General features: G+C 41.4%; 1 protein-coding gene across 6 annotated transcripts in view; it reads left to right on the top strand.

Moving 5' to 3' along the window:
- The window catches only part of runx2b (RUNX family transcription factor 2b), a 115,762-nt gene that overhangs the window by 55,444 nt on the left and 41,924 nt on the right, over positions 1–18,394 (top strand). Inside the window, exon 1 of one of the 6 annotated variants that reach the window (XM_071478748.1) lies at positions 7,739–18,320. The exons of the other annotated variants lie outside the window; for them this stretch is intronic. The gene's annotated coding sequence lies outside the window, so the exon portion shown is untranslated. Of the gene's footprint in view, positions 1–7,738; positions 18,321–18,394 lie in introns of those variants that run through there. 6 annotated transcript variants of the gene reach the window in all.

The following is an 18,394-nucleotide window of genomic DNA, read 5'->3' as shown; positions in this document are numbered from 1 at the left end:
TCTTTAAAATAAAACGCAGCTTCTGTTTGATAAAAAAAGAAAAGACAAAGAGTCACAGAGCAGCCACCCATTTCCTGGGAAACTTTGCTGTGTTGCTGAAGCGTTTTCAAATGTTTTCCTCTCTTAACTAGCAGCAGTCTGCTGTTTTCCCACTCTTGTGTTGTAAAAATCAGGAATGTCCCCGCTATAATGAAGCACCTCTATGAAAAGACAGGATGGGAGAAAATTGAATTAATGTTAATATGGCCATTAGGTTACCACCCAGCAGGAGAAATATGGCAAACCTCAGCCATCCAGGCTGTACCACTGTTAATCACTTTGTTACACTTCAAACTTTCATCTGCATAGTTTTGGCCAGGAGCAGGGGGAGAAGGCAAACCCAGAGCTAAACCAGAGATCTGTCTGCAGCCTAGTCTGTCTTCCAACCACGCACTGAAAGCTCCGGGTGAGCACACAAACTCTGCTGTGAGGAATCCTTGAGGAAAATATCCATTTACTTCACAGCAACACACAAAGGTGTGCCTCAAACTGGCTGAAATAGAAAAGCTGACACACGCCGACACACTGGCTGCGTCAAATATCCCTCCTGTTTCTAGTTCTCAGGGGTTAGTGTATCTGCCAGTACTTGTTGGCCTTTGGGGAGGCTATTGGATGAAAAGAAGTAGTGACTTGGACCAAAGCTGTCAAAACCTTTAGTTTAATCTTGTTGGAAAACTTCACCTCACACAAAAAATAATACAGAGCTCTATGTCTGTTGGGGTTTTATTTGTTGCTGAATTTATGGTCTAAATATTGACTTGAAATTGGTCCTTTAATTAGCTGTGCCAGTTTGAAATAAACACTAACAGGGGCAATGAAATCAAGCATGTGGATGCAGTCACTGAATAGCACAGATGCAACCTTACACCCATTCACATTTCACAGATCTGAACCTGCCTGTAGCCTGTCAGAGTATTTGTATATATGCTGTGAATCATCTGTTGTATATCAAATAGATCCACTGTTTCATCTGACAATGGGAGTAGCATCAACATCAATGTGTTCCAGATCTGGCAACCTGATAGCCTGCCTTTCTTTTCCCTGTAAACAGATCATCCATTTAAAGCCTCTGCATTTTACTTAAGACCAGTCCAGGCTCAGTGTCCGCTGACTGGTTCCACGTGTGTGCAGGCGGCACTGAGGTGTGTGTATGTATGTGGTTGTGTGGTGTGTGCACAAGCTCAAGTAAAGGGGTCATGAGTCACTGGAACAGGGACATGACTGATGCCCTCTCTAAGTCTTACTCTAATTACTGCTGAGGTGTCTGTGATTGCCCTGGTGACAATCCTGAGCTCAGCCGGTGTGCTGTTTCAGCCCCGCCAAGATGACACTGTCACAAAACCCAAGGCCATAAGCTGTAATTGTGCATTTTCAATACTACTCTATTACTCAGTCACTACACACCTTGACGTTCGGATGTGCGTAGGCCGTGGCGAGCAGCGACCCTGTCAACTGCTGTAGTAATTGCTGCTGAGTAATGTTATTGCCTTGGCCCAGCAAGGGAAAAAAACTCACCAATAAATCTGGAGGCCATTTTAGGACGTCGCCCAACAGGCTACGAGTTCGCATGGGAAAAAACCTCGACTATTATAAGCCAAAGAAATGGCAAAGTTGAAACCATACAACCTTAACAACATCAAATTAAAGCTCTCATCAAAAGTTGGCTGCCTTGGAAAGAGGGCGAGAAGGCACAAAGTTGGCCTACAAAGCAGCACAGTTAGAGGAAATACCCGCACCGCTGACTGCACAGAAGCACAGCCTCTAGTCATTTCCAATGCTTGCAAAGACAATGGGGATACGCTGAGGCTTAAGTAATAAGCCCAAAATGACTTCCAGAGCGGCAGGGCCTCCTCATTTTAGCGTGGCAGCGATGCGGGGAAATCAGAGCCACGCGAGTTGAGGGTTTCATGGAAGATCAAAGATCGTGATTAGCCTACACTGTCCATCCACCATTATGGGGAGATCTGCCGCCGATGGCAACCATATGCCGGCCGGATTAACCTCTCCATCACAATCACTATCCCAGGGAAAAGGAGACGAAGACGAGAAGATGGGAGAAAAGTGGAGGCACAAAGCAGGAGAGCAGAACAGAGAGGTGAGAGGAGCCCAAAGAGACGGGGGAGGGATGAGAGGAGTGGAAGTGGAGGGGTAGAAAACATCAAATGTCAGTCAGTGATGTGTGGCATAACACGTGTGCCCAATATGCAGGAAGCCTTTTGGCAGGTTTCCCTGACCTATATAGTCCGGAAGTTGGAGAAACTGCAGGCTCAAACAAGTCTTTCAACTTTAAATGAGCCACAGTGGATGCTCTGTACTGCACATTTGGAATTTTAATAAAGCTGATACAAGTGAGCAGTGAAGTAGTGTAATTTCTCAAGTTGTGTTAGAGGACAAAGTCATGTTATTTAGTAAAAAGTTTGGCATTTTACTGCATCTGTTTTTTCTGCATTTCATGCCTTTATTTGATGGCGATGGCAAACAGAGAACAGGAAATTAATGAAGAGAGATGAGAAATGGCATGTAACAAAGTTGGACATGAACCAGGGGCGTTGCAGTTCATGGTTGGTGCCCTAACTCCTAGACCACCAGAGTGCCCCACACTTCTCATATTTTTCTACTCATCAAAAGAGAATAAAGCCATTTATGGTCATATGGAAACAGCATCTATGATACAAGCCTCTGGGTGAGTGCTTCCTATAGGAGCAGCTGATGTACTAAGGAGACGTTCTTTCAACTTCTGTGGTGTGTCACTGACTGCAGCTTCTCATAGCCCTGAACAGCCTTCCAGCACTTATGCCCCCTGTACAGTTGCCAAGAAGGTGGAAATTTTGGCATTGAGACCAAAACCATTTTGAATGTTGTTTTCTGCTGTTAAGTTGGGCATTTTAACATTGGAGTCAATGGGGATTGGCTCACTTTTGGAGCCAGCCTCAACTGGTCATTTGAGGAACTGCTGTTGAATGGAGACATGCTTAGAAAAAACACATACTTAGGGACAACAAATCTTTGAACTGAATGATTCAAATCAGCAAAGTGTTTCATAAATTCCCCCTCTAGCAACAGCTAACAATGTCGAAAACAACAGCTAGTTAACCTGTGCTGTACAGCCAAATCATGAACTATCCTTAGCACCTTAGTGTCCACTTTGACATATATTCCAGCAATAAAATGTCAGTACATCCATAACGGGGTACTTATCACCAACCCCTGATTTCTTTGGAAAAAAAATAATTTTAGGTCAACTGCAAAAGTTTAACTATAAATTATATATTTAAAAAATCTTCAGCCGTTGTTTGCCTATCATTCCTCTGTCTCCTTCGAGCACTCCCCCGGCTGTGTGCCTGTTCCAGATTACTCAGATGAGTCGATGAGTCGTAAGGTTTAATGGCCCTCTGCTCTCTTTCATCAGCAGAGAGCCCACTCATCACTATTGAGTGGAAAGCCTATGTGGGTTTGGCTGCTCAGGGAATAGGAGCGGGATTATGTGATATCATATTGTTTAGCAGGGGATCTCCCTCCCTTGGCAGCATCCCTGAGATTCAGTCAGGGCTTCAATAGGTGGGTAGTCATCGCGTCTTCTGATGAGGCTCTGCGAGCAGTGATATCTGAACTGGTGATATTTCATCTTGCAGCTGTCATGACAGTAAATTGAAATTAAAATGAAGGCAGTCGTTAGAAAGGGATGAGTCACTTGTATATCATACAGACACATTCACGCAGTTATATTACACACACACACACACACACACACACAGCATCTGCGTCTGTCTGTCTGTTCTCTCCAGCTGAGAAAGTGAGTGGGTGGGACCAGTCAGCCAATTCCCCTGAGGCCTGTTTTTGCACGGAGAGTGAGCTATCTGATGAAACTGTGTTTTATGAAGCAGTAGTTATGGTTTATATATTTTCTGTGTAAACCATTTAGCCTCGTTTGATGTAACTGCACCAATGGCAGGAGGACTCTTTGCCCTGCGACTTCTCTCAAAAACATTTTTCACTGAGATCATGTTTGCACATTAGCTTACAGTGAAACTTAGATGAACTTAATGTAGCGCAGAGATGCTTTAGGGAAACCTGGTCCTGGTTATAAGAGAAGGTCAGCGCAGATAACTGCTGCTGCTCTGAGACTTTGTAGCAGCAGTTTACACTGGGCCTCAGATGCTCCCCTGTGGCATTTGAGCTCACACAACAAAAGTTAATGTCACTTTTTAGAGACTTCATACTGTGAAACCTTAACTCCCAGAAGCCTTGTGAAAAAATTAAAGCATCTGAGAGAAATGCATGTCTTGCCAAATTCGACATTACGCTTGAATAATACGACATGTATATTTTATTTAATTTTGAGGTTTGCTGAATGAATGAATGAAATGAAGAGATACTGTACCTGAAACAACACAAAACTATTCCAGTTGCATTAGAGAAAGGATTTTTGGGAATCTGGTGGGGTGGTTTGTGCCTGTGAATAAGCAGACCCTTCCATCCCACCATTCCACTCTAATTAGGTGCAACAGATTCAATATAAACGTCACGGCCTTTTATATAATCCTGCCCATTAAAATAAGAACCACCATAAGGGAACACTGATGTAATGACTGTTATGAATGTAAGCAGTTCTAAATGTCAAATGTCATTTATCATGGCCACCCAAGTTTCTCCATGTTATGAAACCTTAAGCAAGGTTCACAGAGGATTATCAAAATGCTATTTGAGATTTTTCTTGACCAAACACATAAGCCTAGAAATGTTACAAGTGCAAGCATTAATGGGAATAAACACATTTGCTAAATCTGTAGAAAAAGAATCTCTTATGAAGTACAGGCTTAAGATAGTCTTAGTAGCGTTTTCAAGTTTTGCCCGTCCAAACCAGGAAATCCCACAATACTGTATCAACACTGCAGGAAGGAGCTCCACACGCAGGTATATTCAGGAATACAACGACATGGATCATGAATGGTGTGAGAAATCCTACATGCAATAAAATTAAACATTACAGGACCAGGATTTAAGCCAAAGCGCATTATTGCAACAAAATCCCGTCACTTTGAACTCCCTGTGCCCAGTTGTTAGTTGTTCCCATAAAATCATGGGCAAAATCAATGCTGTTAGCAGGCATGCGGTGTAGATTTTATCCCCTGTAGAAATAGAGTTGGAGGAATGAGTCCTCAAACCCAGAAATAAGTTAGCATTTTTGCACTTCCACTTCCCTGGTCCCGAGGTTGATGTTTTTTTTTAATTGGTTTTGGTTAGATGCCTGAAATAAGGAAATAATAACACAACACATTTCCACGTATTCCATGACATGAAAGACGTCATCAGTAAATACCCCACTAATGAGTTTTTTAAGCTTTTGTCTGTCCTAAAAGAGGAGTTTTGCTAAGTCACTAAATGAGACTACAGAGGTTGTCAGGGACATTAAACGTCATCACGCATCTAAAAAAAACGATCTACTCTCCAGTCCACCTTTACACCCTTGTTATGTTTATAATCGCACTCTTGCAAACTATTACTGACTTTCTAAAAGGAAAGTCTTAAGCATGCTAACTCAAATTACAAGTTGGAAATTTTGTGATGAAGTTGAAGTCATGCAACTGTGGTGTAGTTCTTTTAGAGCTAACTTCAAAAATATGTCATCCCTGCAGCACTCCAATAACATTAATTGGAAAATTAACTTTTGGATGTTATTTGGTGAATGTGTATTGCATGCCGGTGCAGGTACACTCAACCAAAGATGGGGGGTTGGGGAGTCTGTACATATGTTGATTTGGCATACATAAATGGTGTAGTGTGAGCTAGCTAGGTGCACTTTTTAGCTAGGTGGCAGTTGAGTACCACCTTGTAGCTTACACACATGGACAATAAACAAGAGTTGGGATCCTGCAGTTTACAGTCATCACATAAATATTTTAACCATCTTAATCAGGATCTTTGGAGCATCAGAGTTGAACAGCAATTTGTTCTGTCAGTTGAGACAGAAGAGCTGAGAGCTGACTTACCAGCAGTTTCTCATTATTACCATAACTGGAAATTACATCACTACATAAAATGTCATTTTTGAATGCAATGATTTGAAAACAATACAAAATTTTAAGTATCCATGTAGCTGTTCTCCCCAAATGGGCACTAAATGATTAAATGATTATGTAAAATATAGATGTAACATTGATATTTCTTTTTCTTATGATTTCATAATTTCCTGAAACATTGTTACTATTTTTGGATAATCTGAAATAAGATTTGTTATGCGTCTAATATTCTCTTATTATGATTTTGGTGCACTCACCAGGTACAGTATATAGTGGTAACACAGTATTGCTTATTGTCCCTTGTTGAAGCAATGAAACAATTTAGGCACTACTGTCTGAAATACCACAGGACTGTACACAACTAATTTTGCACATCAGCATAACCCTAAAAATAATGACACATAGCTCATTATATGTCTTCCTTGGAACAAGGCATAGTATACTAGTTACTTTTATGGGAATACATGCATGTTAATATTTGAACACCATATTTTCTGTCTATACAGAAAAGCAGCATTGATTAGTAGCCTCTATGTTGATCTTGCTCCAGATTTTTACAGATATACTCTCCATTATTAGTTAATAAATAATATTCACAAGTACTTTAAATCATTTTAAACCAAGAATCCTATAGTGGCTGTGTCTAACTACATTTTAAAGTGAAAAACCAGAACTTGGTTGTATTGATTCATTCCCCTCATGCTGTAACTTTAGTAGTGCCTTCTGGAAATATCTGTTCCTGTGGCTGGTTATCCAAAGAACAACACAAAAGACACTGTAGAACATTTCATCAAATTTCATGACACGGAGAAAATACAACAAGACAAATATTATTTTTAAGTTTATGACAGTTGACATTAACAGTGATATATGAAGTGCAATGTGTATGTTAGAAATCTCTTCAGTTCTCAAATACAGCAAGGAATCTTCCAGAGGAAACAGCTTTAAGGATGAAATGTTCCCTCAATCTATTTTGAGTGAAAGTTGGTTCATTAAATATACTGGAAAATCACATTTTCTACGCTGGTCTGCAGCATAAAAGTCAAAGGGAGAAAGATTTAGAATTCCAAATAAAGACTGAGACAGATTTTGTCTTTAATGTCTTGTTTCTGTTTTTTCACTGGGATCAAATGGTTATACTGTACTTTGCTTGAGCAGTAGTCTGTAAACACTACAGCAAATATGTATGTTGGACAGGTTGGAATGTGTCTGCATTTCAAATGAAAGTTTCAATTAACTTCTTAAGGATAAAAAATTTCCTCCAGTGATGAAGAGCTTAAAGTTTATTGTGTAGTAATGATGTCTGTGTGCACATAAAACTGTTGCCTCCCCACCCCGACTCTTCAGGGAAGACGCCACGGGGAAAAACTGTAAATCTATCATATGCAAGACTTTCAACAATTTAGTCACCCTTTGAAATTTGCCTTGATGAGCAGTAATTGCCATCCAGACCCTTCCATCTTCTGTACACTTTCATGTCCCCTCAGTGGGTCTTGAATCATGGCATCTTGTGGTCTAAACGACCCTTTGGGTGTCTGATCTGAGAGAAGACCACCAAAACTGCAAAACTTTGGCACCCAAAAAGGTCCTCTGGTGTGCCCATTAAATCATCTTACCCTATTCCCATCTCAATATAGCCATGTATTTCTGAACAAGATAAATATTTGACTAATACATACTGTAGTGTAGCACTGGGCTCAGGCCAAAAACACCACTATCAAAACAGGAGTGAAGGAGGAGCATTCAGCAGTCGCTGATTATTGCAGATGGAGTGTTTGCACATCTCTGATAAGCCAGGATCCAGGTTTTGTCACAATGATGGAACACCTTCTAAATAAAACATCTAAAACTGAGCTAAGCCACAAACTCAGGGTTTATATTTTGAATTTTTGTTGATGCAAATTAGGTCTTTACAAAATACATCTCAACATACAGAAACTATGCCTGGTACACTCTTGAAATCTGCTATTATATTGATAGTGAAATAGAAAAATAATTGAAGACAAAATGTCCATGGTTTCAAAAGAAACCTAGTCTCTGTTCAGAGCAGTTCCCTCAATTACAAACTGTTTCAAAAAATATCAGATATAATGTGGAAAAAATAAACACTGATAATTTGTTGAGAGACAATTTTGAAATGTTTACGGTATCTCAGTTACATAATGCCTTTCGGGTTGTAGTCCAATTGGAGAGACACTGCTGGCTTTCATTAGCAGCAGGCATTTTTCTCCATCATATTGAGCGATGCTGCCAGAAGTCTGTGCTTCTCAAAACATTGCAGGGCCCTGCCAACAAGCCCCCCCCCCTCCAGCCCCAACCTCTCTCCTCCCAGCGCAGCCAGAGCGGGGCCAGATTGCTGAAAGGCAGCACAGGCAGTGTGGCTCTTCTCCAAGCTTGGCCACTTTGGAAATCGCCACACGCAAGTGCTGGCCTCCCTGACGGTGGCGTGATGGGGTCACCTTTGGGGCCTGGGGTGTGTAAATACACATGACCCAAGACAAACTTTCACAATTCCGCCAGGTGTGCAAACAGGAGGCCGCAAAAATACCCGGAAAAGTCTGACCATGCAAAAACAATATAACTACCTCTGATGAACTCCTATGAATTCAGAAGGAGAGGCAGAAAGACTGACCAATCCAGGGTGGAACCACTGGGGCATGTTAGCAGTGCACATAGAAATTCGTCACGTATTACAGAACAAGTTGGTTTGATTGGTTTGGATGGAAGACTCACCTGTTCTGATTGGCCATCAATGTGGAACTCATCCAGCCCACCCAGTCAGCTGAGAAGTCTCAGGACTTCACACAGAAATAAAACAACACACAGGAAAAGGAGACACAGTGTAGATCAAATCTGAGCAGGACTACATTTTGCATAGTCCCTAAAATTCTAGCTCAACAAAGCTCCCCACGTGGCCAACAGTCTATTTAATGTCTTGAGTCACTCTAGTGTTCGTTTCATGGTCTGCACCAGCAATACAATCCACCATGTCTTGATCCATTGTCTCCTGGGCCGGTGAGTCCTGAAGCTGACCTCTGTGGGGAGTCTTCCAGGCACCACATGGTGGTTTGGTGTCCATATGAACTCTACTTTCTTGAGCAGTTGGGCCTATGGCACCGAGTCTGAAGGACACAGCAAAACAAGGTCTTAACTACAACCAGATGCAGCACTGTCCTCCCAGATCATCCGTTATGTTTCGTGTTAGATCTTCCTCAGATAGTCATGCTGCCAGTGGAAGTGGATGCCTGTTTGTTTGCTCATGAGGGACAATCAAAGCGTCGCAAAGTATTCAGAAATATGTTTTAATAATGGCTGCCAGCTAACGCCGTGGTGCAGACTGAACATCTGGCTTGGGATTTCTGTAAATGCTGTTTCCATTTCTGATTTCAGAATTATTCATGAAAGATAATTAATGGACAATCCTACATCTCACACGCAATGTAATGACAAACAGATAATTCTTTTCAAACTGTAGTCAATCTTTGTCATAACAACATGCAATCTGAGACAACTGATTTCTGCTTCATAATGATATCACTGTTACAGCTTACCTCTGCTCACCCCTACTGCTAGACATTGAGTAAGCACGTAGCAGCCTGCTGGTTATACTATTAGCAATACAGATGAGAGATGTCTGCATGTCTGTAAAGTCAACCTGTAATTATCATGGCTGTATATCCCCGGGCGAGAGACTAAGTCAGATTTATAGATTTATTCTGTCTTCAAATTAGCATCATGCCTCGGATTCCAGCATTTCATCTTTCAGGCTGCTGGAATGTTTTGAGAGCAAAAAAAAAAAGGGAGTCATTGTAATTCACAAATACACATCCCAAAACCTCCCATCTGTGAAATAGTGTTGGAGAGGCAACAATATGTGAGTGTACTTTTCAGAGGAGACATATTACAAACCTCATTTAACTGCAGCTGCACTCCTTTCATTTTTTGGAAACAGTTGAGATCTCTTTTAATAATAAGGGACCAAAAGTGGGAGATAAAACTGTACTCTTACTACAGGGAGATGAGCGACTATACTGGAAGTCACAGCCACTATGTTAGCTCTTCTGCTAATTTAGGGTTCATGAATAATTTTTTCCTGCTGTATTCAAATGTGTTGTTGCCACAAGGCATAGTTTAGTACTTTCCACATTAAATATTATGCTTTAGCTGTTCATTAGTTGTTATCATTAACCATGGGAAAGACACATAAAGATTTTTTTTTTCTATCTAAATAGTAAGTTTTTAATTTTAGAACTGGACAGCCAAACTTTAATTTAATTATCATTAGTATTTTTATTAGACTTCTTGACAACATGAATAGGCCCTTGCACATGTTTGAATAGATTACATTAAAATATTACATTATTACTGCCACCACTGATTCGACTATGACATTAAATAAAATTGTAATGTATGTTATGTATTGTTAACCAATGTATTGTTTTTTGTGATAGTACTGAGTAAGTATTACAAAGAATTGGCAGGAAAATTGTGTTTAAAAGAGGTGGGGAAAAGAAACCCAGTGGTCTTGGAGTTGGACTAGTATTTAGTTATTTACTACTTATTACTTACTACCCCAATACATTTGTCTGACAAATATTACTTGTTAGTTTACAGATAGATTGTACAGAACATATGATCAAACACTGATGATCAAATGTACTACTTCATGTACGTTTTGCTGACAATATGTCTGCACTTTACCTCAGCTGTCAGTTTTAAGGCAGGACTTAAAATGCTCCATTAGGCTCGACTTCTTCCATTGAAGTAACCACTGATCAGAAAAACCACAAAGTTTATAAAATCTATTTCAGGTATGCATGCAAATTCAAATTTTCTCCCTTCTCTGCTATATTTTATAGCAACATAGAACATCTACCTCTGTTTAACTGGGCTTTTGAGGGTGCTGCCTTAACTTTTAAAACTACTCCCAGCAGCACAGCAAGCCTCTAATTTTTTACAAGCATATTTAATCTGCATGCATGTTTTAACGGCACATAGAGGAATGCAGGTTCTCTTTAAGAATGTGTTTACAAGTGCAGCCTTACCCAGCTCCTCTGTAATATATGCATTCCTATGTGTCAATATGATGTTGGATTAGTCAAATTGCAGCATACATTATAATGTGATAGGTGCTCTCTGTTTGAAGTTAAGTGTTTTTTCCATGAGGAGTTAATACATTCCTTGTCTGGCTTGTCCTGGATTGATCTCTGCTGACTCAGAAGAAAGATTGCATACCTACCAAGCATCTAATAGACAATGCCCCTGGGTTACTTCTGTGCACGTACAGTACATGTGCAGACGGCTTTGTGTGGAGAACAATGTTTACAGTTCAACCCAGTCCTTGGGGTGGCAACACAGACTCTGATTTGGACTGTTTCTGCAGACTGTACTGCTACCTGCAAGAAAGAAACATTAATCTTCCAAGAGGTGCAGGTGATAAATATCACCTATACAAAACAGCTGAATTGTTTTATTGTGCTTCTATTCTTGTGTGTGAGAAACAATGGTGAAAGATGCCTATAAACATCAGATGTAATATAGTTGTATGATGTTAAAAGTCCAGCAATTTCTGTTTTTGTTTTGTTTTTTTTCAGTGTGAACCTGGGTTTACTTGAAGTATTCCCATCTGATTTGAATTTGATTTCCAGACAGCAATAAGATACAAAGCCGTACAACTATGGTGCAGTTGTGTGAGCACTTTTAAATGATTATCCTAAGACAATACAGCCTGTGAACTCTGGGAGCTGGCCTGCCTGCCTGTGCTCCAGGCTGTATTATGACTGGTTCAAGTCAGCGTCCTGCTCGTACATCTTTCTAAAATTATACACCACAATGAAGAAAAGCGGCCACTTCTAAACAATGTCAAAAATTCAGATTTAGACCCCCTCTTTTTTTATATCTTGTTATTGTGTTACACAGGGACTGAAAGACGAGTCACAGCATTATGAAATCATGTGAGGAGGGCAATTATCCATCACAAAAGCCCCACAGAAAAAAAAATAACCCACCGGCTGGAGAAGACAACAGAGCCTTTTGTTTGCCCCATTGTCAGTGACACAGTGCCGAACTCCTCCTCATAATGGCTTGTTTCTCCAGTGAGCCGTCTGCCTTTATCAGTCATACTTTGTTCTTGACAGCAAGTAAACTGAGTTTCTGAGACACATAATAGGCAGCTTATGTATAAGCTCATTCAGGTTGCGATTGGCTGTCGTGACCCCCAGATTTGAGTCATGGCCAGCACAGAGTTAACGTATTCCTCCTCACACTCGCTCTGTGCATGACAGACAGTCATTTCTGTTATTGACATTTGCTCAGGGTGACGGCATCATGTGACCGGGGGCGTCATGTGACTCTCAGCCTTGTAGTGGAATTGTATCATCAGTGCGATGTAATTATAATGCTGACTTAGCAGTTCAGGCGTTTGAACTCTGTTGACCTCGGCCTAGCGGCTATTGTAGAATCTCTCAGCTGTTGACAAGTGACCACACAATGACAGGGTTTCCAGTGGCCACAACTATACTGTACCAACCTCACTGGACACAAGCTGAAGAGGCCGAGAGAGAGTCGGAGTAGAAGCAGGAACTTCAGGTCCACAGTCATGGTGAGAGAGTGTTTGGTATGAAGGAGCCGCCGTAAGTCTCTGCTCAGGTCTCAGCGGCTGGACCTGTCCTCACCTTTAACACAGCATGGCATATATAAACCAGACAGCAGGACTTGTGGAAGACCACTATGCTTTTCATACAGAGAAATACCGTAATGTTTCACAGAGGTGGAGAAATAGCGGGAGAGTGGTATGTATGCCAAGTAAAAAAAGATATATATAAGTCCACCTCCATCTACTTAGCACACAAATTAAACCAGCTTGTCAGTGAACATTTAGAAATCATCGCTTGGGTCTCAGCGGGCCTTGCTGTTTGAACTGCAGTGTAGGTAGGCACTGTTTATCCTGGACTGGGCCCTTGATTAAAATGAGGAATGGAGGAAAAAAGAAATGGCTCAGTCTCTCAGTGGTCAGCCACAGCCTTCTCGTCGCAGCCTCCACCAATGATCTGACTTTCTCCTTTTTGCAATTTTATGTAATCACAACTCCAAGAGCTATTTTTAATGTGTGTTTAGGTTGTGTGCACGCCATTCGATATTAAACATTTCCCCTTATTACTTAAAGGCTGACTTTATTTTCCCTCAAAGCTGTGACTCCAAAAACAGCTGTCCAGACACCACAAGAAAGGGCCTTAAGTCACTGGAAGATGTAGATACCACTGCTGGACTCCAAAAGAAAAATATCTACTTTTCATTAAGATTATACCATAACGTACCTTACCAAACAATTCACATAGAACATCAACATCCTCTTGGCGAAGCGACGTCGTAGATTAAGTTTCTGCACTTCCATGAGTCTTGGACCATGTTGAAGTGAACTTGTCTGTGACTCTTGCTTGGTTCTAAGGCTGCAGGTCACCGTCCCACTTCAGCAGCACTGTAAGGAGATATTTACGTTCACACCAGCGGCGCAGCAGCCAACAGAAGCTGATTGCAAGTGGTGTTTGTTTCCAATGAAAGCACGTTAATTCGGGCTCGGCCGCAGTGTAAACTACCTTGGCGTTTTACAGATGTCGCCTGTTAAAGTGAATCACTGTACCTGCCTGTTTGCCCGGCCGGGCTGTTCTGATGCCTCGCCAGAAAGAGTACACAACACGAGCCAAAGGGGCTATTAATAAGGCCTTCCTTTTCTAATGCTGTAATACCTCCACGTGTGTAATGTCTGCTCTGGTCTAATTATGTCATGTCATTTTTAGCTTTCGCAGAGAGACGAATACAGACAGCCTCACAGCCTCAGTCTGAGTTAATTTTAACTCATCTTAGGTATCATTATCCCCCAATATTTTTCCAGAAATACTCTGTTGCAAGAAATAATTTTCTGTGAAAACAGTCCACTGAGAAGTTCATCCGCTGTGACAAAGCAAGGAAAGCGGCAGCACTACATTACACACACACTGTGTTAATAGCATGTGTAATTTTAAGCATGTTCCAGCACATGATACCTCTATTATGTTTGTTTGAGAGCTTGTGATAACAAAGCGAGTCCACTTGAAGGTGTGTGGTCCTGAGTGGTAGGAGAGAGAAAGTGTCTGGCAGGGTGGGCCATCGACCACAGTCCTCAGGGCAGACCTTGGCCAGAGCTCAGAGTATGGCCAAGCTCTTCAGCTCCACACACACACACACACACAGACATAAGTATAGCAAATGTAGTATACGGCCACCGGTGGAGAACCAGTAATGAATGAAATATTATATTCCACATTATATTCCAGGCTTTAACATCATTACCTTCATGTAAAAGCATTTTCTGACAGTAAGGAGTCCATATATTACAAAATTGTCTAGCAAAATGAAGACTCCTCCAAGCTGGCAGTACCTCCCTCAAGTGAATTTTTTTCATGAGATGTTGTAAAGAACAGCATCCCCTGCTTATACAGTGGATGGATACATATGCTATATTTGTACACACTGCATTATCAGATGTGTTACATCCATTAAAATACACTGTTTCACATGAACATCACAATTTGCTCCTCTCACAACGCAATTGCTAAAATCTTACAGTAGACACCATTTTAACTGATCTATTTTCTTCACCAAATGTCCCATAAACATTATACCTTTGAAAATGAAATCAAAACCTTTAATATACATGTTTTCTGGATTAGATCTGGGGTCCTCAGAATGGCAAGAGTGGAGGTTGTGGTCAAGGTTTCAGTGACGGAAAAGGTTTGTTGTGGTTTTCTTAAGGTGGGTGAACCACTGACCTGACCAACAGTTGGGCAAATAAAACAATATTTTTCTAACTTTAACTAAACTTACTGTTACTGTATCAGGGGAAAACATTATCCACTCCTTGTAGTCACAATCTTTGCAGCTCTTAAAGAATTCATGCAGATATCTGAGACTACAACATCATCATAGTTCAGATTTTCACCATCAAGGTTGTTTATCACACGCCATGCCACCCAAGAAGTTATGTTTCCTGCCATATGAGATGGGTTTGACATTTATGCTTTATTTTTCATTCCATGTTTTAGATTCAGTCACGATGTGCAAATTATGTTCCCATCAAACTGCGTGTAATTTACTGTGGCTCTGCAGATCTCACAGCGGCGCTGCACTCTGTCCTAAAGTTTAATGCTTCTGACAGCTAGGCATCCATTTGCAGTGAACTTAAAATGTTTATACAAAACCTTAAATATTATTTTTGAGAGGCTTTAGTATCAAGTACCAAACTAATCCAACTGCACAGCATGTCTTTGCTATTGCACTGGTGATCCAAAACATTTACAGCCTAACAATTATTAAGGAGGACTATTGTTGAATAGTTTTGAGTATAAGTAGTATGAAGGTAAACTGCGTGGGTGACATGATCGATTCAATTTGTGGAAGGAAATGGGTACAGTGTATGTTGTAGCATCTGAATGGCCTTCCCTAAGAATCCTGTAACATGTGCTGCAACTCAAGAGGCATCTTCTTGTTTTAGGCAGCAAATATTTACAAAGCACCGTGCCAAGGAAAACTTTTCACTGCACAAAAATAAGGTAGACGGCAAAGACTTGTGGAAATGCTGTTGTGCTGTGGAATATGGGGCGGATTGTTTTTTATATTTTAATATTTCATGTCTGACATTTTACTCACCTTCTTTTTTTTTTTTTTTTTTTTACCTTTACATATATACCTCACCTATATATTACCTATACCTCTATGTTGAGTTTGTCAAGATTTGAAAGAAATAAAGGCTGAGAATCCATAGCTAAAAAATAACATGTTTAGTTTTAGCATTCACACAGATGGAGCTGTAGCTTTAGATGGGTTGTGGTTACCTAATTATTATATTTTACCAATATTTTTATTATTAATATTTTCAAGTTTCTTTGTATTGCCTGAGTGAGCAAACATGAGTTACAGTTAAGTAAGGTAATTTGTTGATTGACTTCTGTTGGATTTAATGTAGTAAAATGTACTGATTGATTTTAATATCATATTTATGTCAGGTAGTTTTCTCTTGTAAAATCAAACTACCTGCTTCTTACACATGTTTAAGTACTACTGTAACATTACTACATTTCAAGATATAAATGATCAAATGTTACTTTTAAAAATGCCTGAAGTCTTCAAATACACCCAAACAACATGTGCCTGTTTTTATTTTGTAACAGCTGACCCTTTAACAGTTAAATTGGATGACAGAAAACATATTTTCTCACCCATCTGTTGTGGTAGCCTTGCAAAAAGTTTTTGCTTTTATTTTATGGTTTTAAGATGTCTCTGAGATTAAAGGTAAAAGTAAGTTTGTTTGTGGCACTCAGAAATTACATTTAAAAAAGATCAAGACCGACAAAAAAATCTACAAAACACAGTCAGAGCATGAGACTATTTCTTTAGTAGAAAGTGGTTCCAATAAAAACTGCTCTCAGTGAGGTCTGCGGAGTATCCACAGTGATGGGGAAATTGTTCTTAGAAAGACATACTGCTGAAGTGTAATTCTCAGTTAAATTCTCTTTACCTCCATTGTATTTAGTTGGAGGTACAAATATCAGAGAAGAACCCCCCCACCCCCTACCCCCCACCCCCACCCACCCCCCCACCCCCATAACCCATGGCATGTCAAACCAAAACTACCTGCATGCCTAAACACCACGAGATGCGAGTGAGGAAATATATTTTTTAGCAACATAGATGGACCATACAGCAGTAATATATTTATGCAAATGACTGATTAAAAGTTAGTTTTCACCAGCAATAACAGGAACCTGCGGCACTAATCATCTTTACTGCTAAGTCATGCTTGCCCATTGACGAGTGACAAGATGACCGAGACACTTTAACACTTTCAAACCTGACTGAGCTCCCTGCTTCATTCCACACATTCCTTTTACTCTGTACTAACAGTCCCGTCTGCGTTTTTGATCTGTTGTAACAAACACCTGCGATCGCTGATCAAAGACGAGCCATGACACTGTAATGGGACCTGCAAGGGCGTGGACTGAACATGCGTATGTGGGAATCTGTGGGTGTATGTGTGTGTGTGTGTGTGTGTGTGCGTGTGTGTGAGGTGTGATGATTCATCGTTGATTGTCATGAGTTGCCAGCACTCCAGTACATGTTGGCAGGCCATTCTCGGAGGGTGTCTGTGTTATAGTGTGTGTTAGCGAGACTATGAGAAGGCATCTCTTTCACAGAGAAGACAGGTGGCCATGATTTACGGCCTCTTACAGGAATCGCCTGCGTCTATGAGAGCCATTTAAAGCTCAGCACAGGCTTGCATACACACATTCACATGCACACACACAGTTATTACAGTAATAACACAATAACAGGACTAGTGTTTGTGAAATTCAGGCTGCAAGAAGTGACACTGAAGCAACTCTTCTGACACACTCTTCTGCAAATAAGCTGTTTTCACACCACCAACGCTTTCACTCACCCTGCCTCCCTCTCTTCCCCATTCTCTCTGCTGCACATTCATACACAGACAAACACACACACACACACACACACACACACACACACACACTTACACACCCAGTCTCACACCGCCAGCCAGCCAGCCAGCCATTCGCTCCTCACTCACACCCTCAAATCTTACCAAGCCCAGCTCTCCCTGCTCAGAGGCAGACAGGAGCAGCACGGCAGCCTGTTAAAGGAGTTGAGGAAAGGAGCAGCAGAGTCAGAGAGACAGACATAGAAAGAGAGAAGGGAGGGGGATGAAAGACTGAAGGGAGAGCAAAGCAGAGAGAGCACTGTTCCCCATATGCTGAGGAGGCATGGGCGGTTGAACAAGCTGCCCCCACTGAAGCCTCCTGACTCATGGGAGCGTCAGACCCTGATCCCCCAGAGAGCCTGGAAGCGCTGCCGAACCACGCGTAAGAGAGAAGGAGGGGAGCCAGAGAGGAGAGAAAAAAGTCCGGGGAGAGGAGAGGAGAGGAGAGGAGAGGGAAGAAAGCCACAACGGTAGGCTGTCCCACTCAATTGCTGTGCCGTGATGACGTCAGAGGGCATGTGACCCAGGCTCTCCAGTGACGGCACATGGAGGGCAGGAAAGAGACGAGTTTTAAAGCTGGTGCCTTTTGGGTTGTGTGAGGGCTCTGCTCGCCTCCCAAACAACCACAGAACCACAGACGTGCGGCTCGGGGTTGGTGTTTGAGGGCGACCTGGAGTGTAAATGGTTAATCGTCGCGGGCCAGCACCAGTCACAAGGACGGCGCTAAGCGAGTAAGTACGTTCCAACCACACTCGCCAAGCAAGCAAGTCCGACACCATCTGATCTATCCGCAAAGGCGATATTT

This window comes from Trachinotus anak, unplaced genomic scaffold, assembly GCF_046630095.1.
Source record: "Trachinotus anak isolate AG129_WGS33_773 ecotype Australia unplaced genomic scaffold, CSIRO_AGI_Tana_v1 ptg000005l, whole genome shotgun sequence".
Taxonomy (NCBI): domain Eukaryota; kingdom Metazoa; phylum Chordata; class Actinopteri; order Carangiformes; family Carangidae; genus Trachinotus; species Trachinotus anak.
Note: the sequence above shows the minus strand (reverse complement) of the source record. Positions and strands in the feature narration are given on the sequence as shown.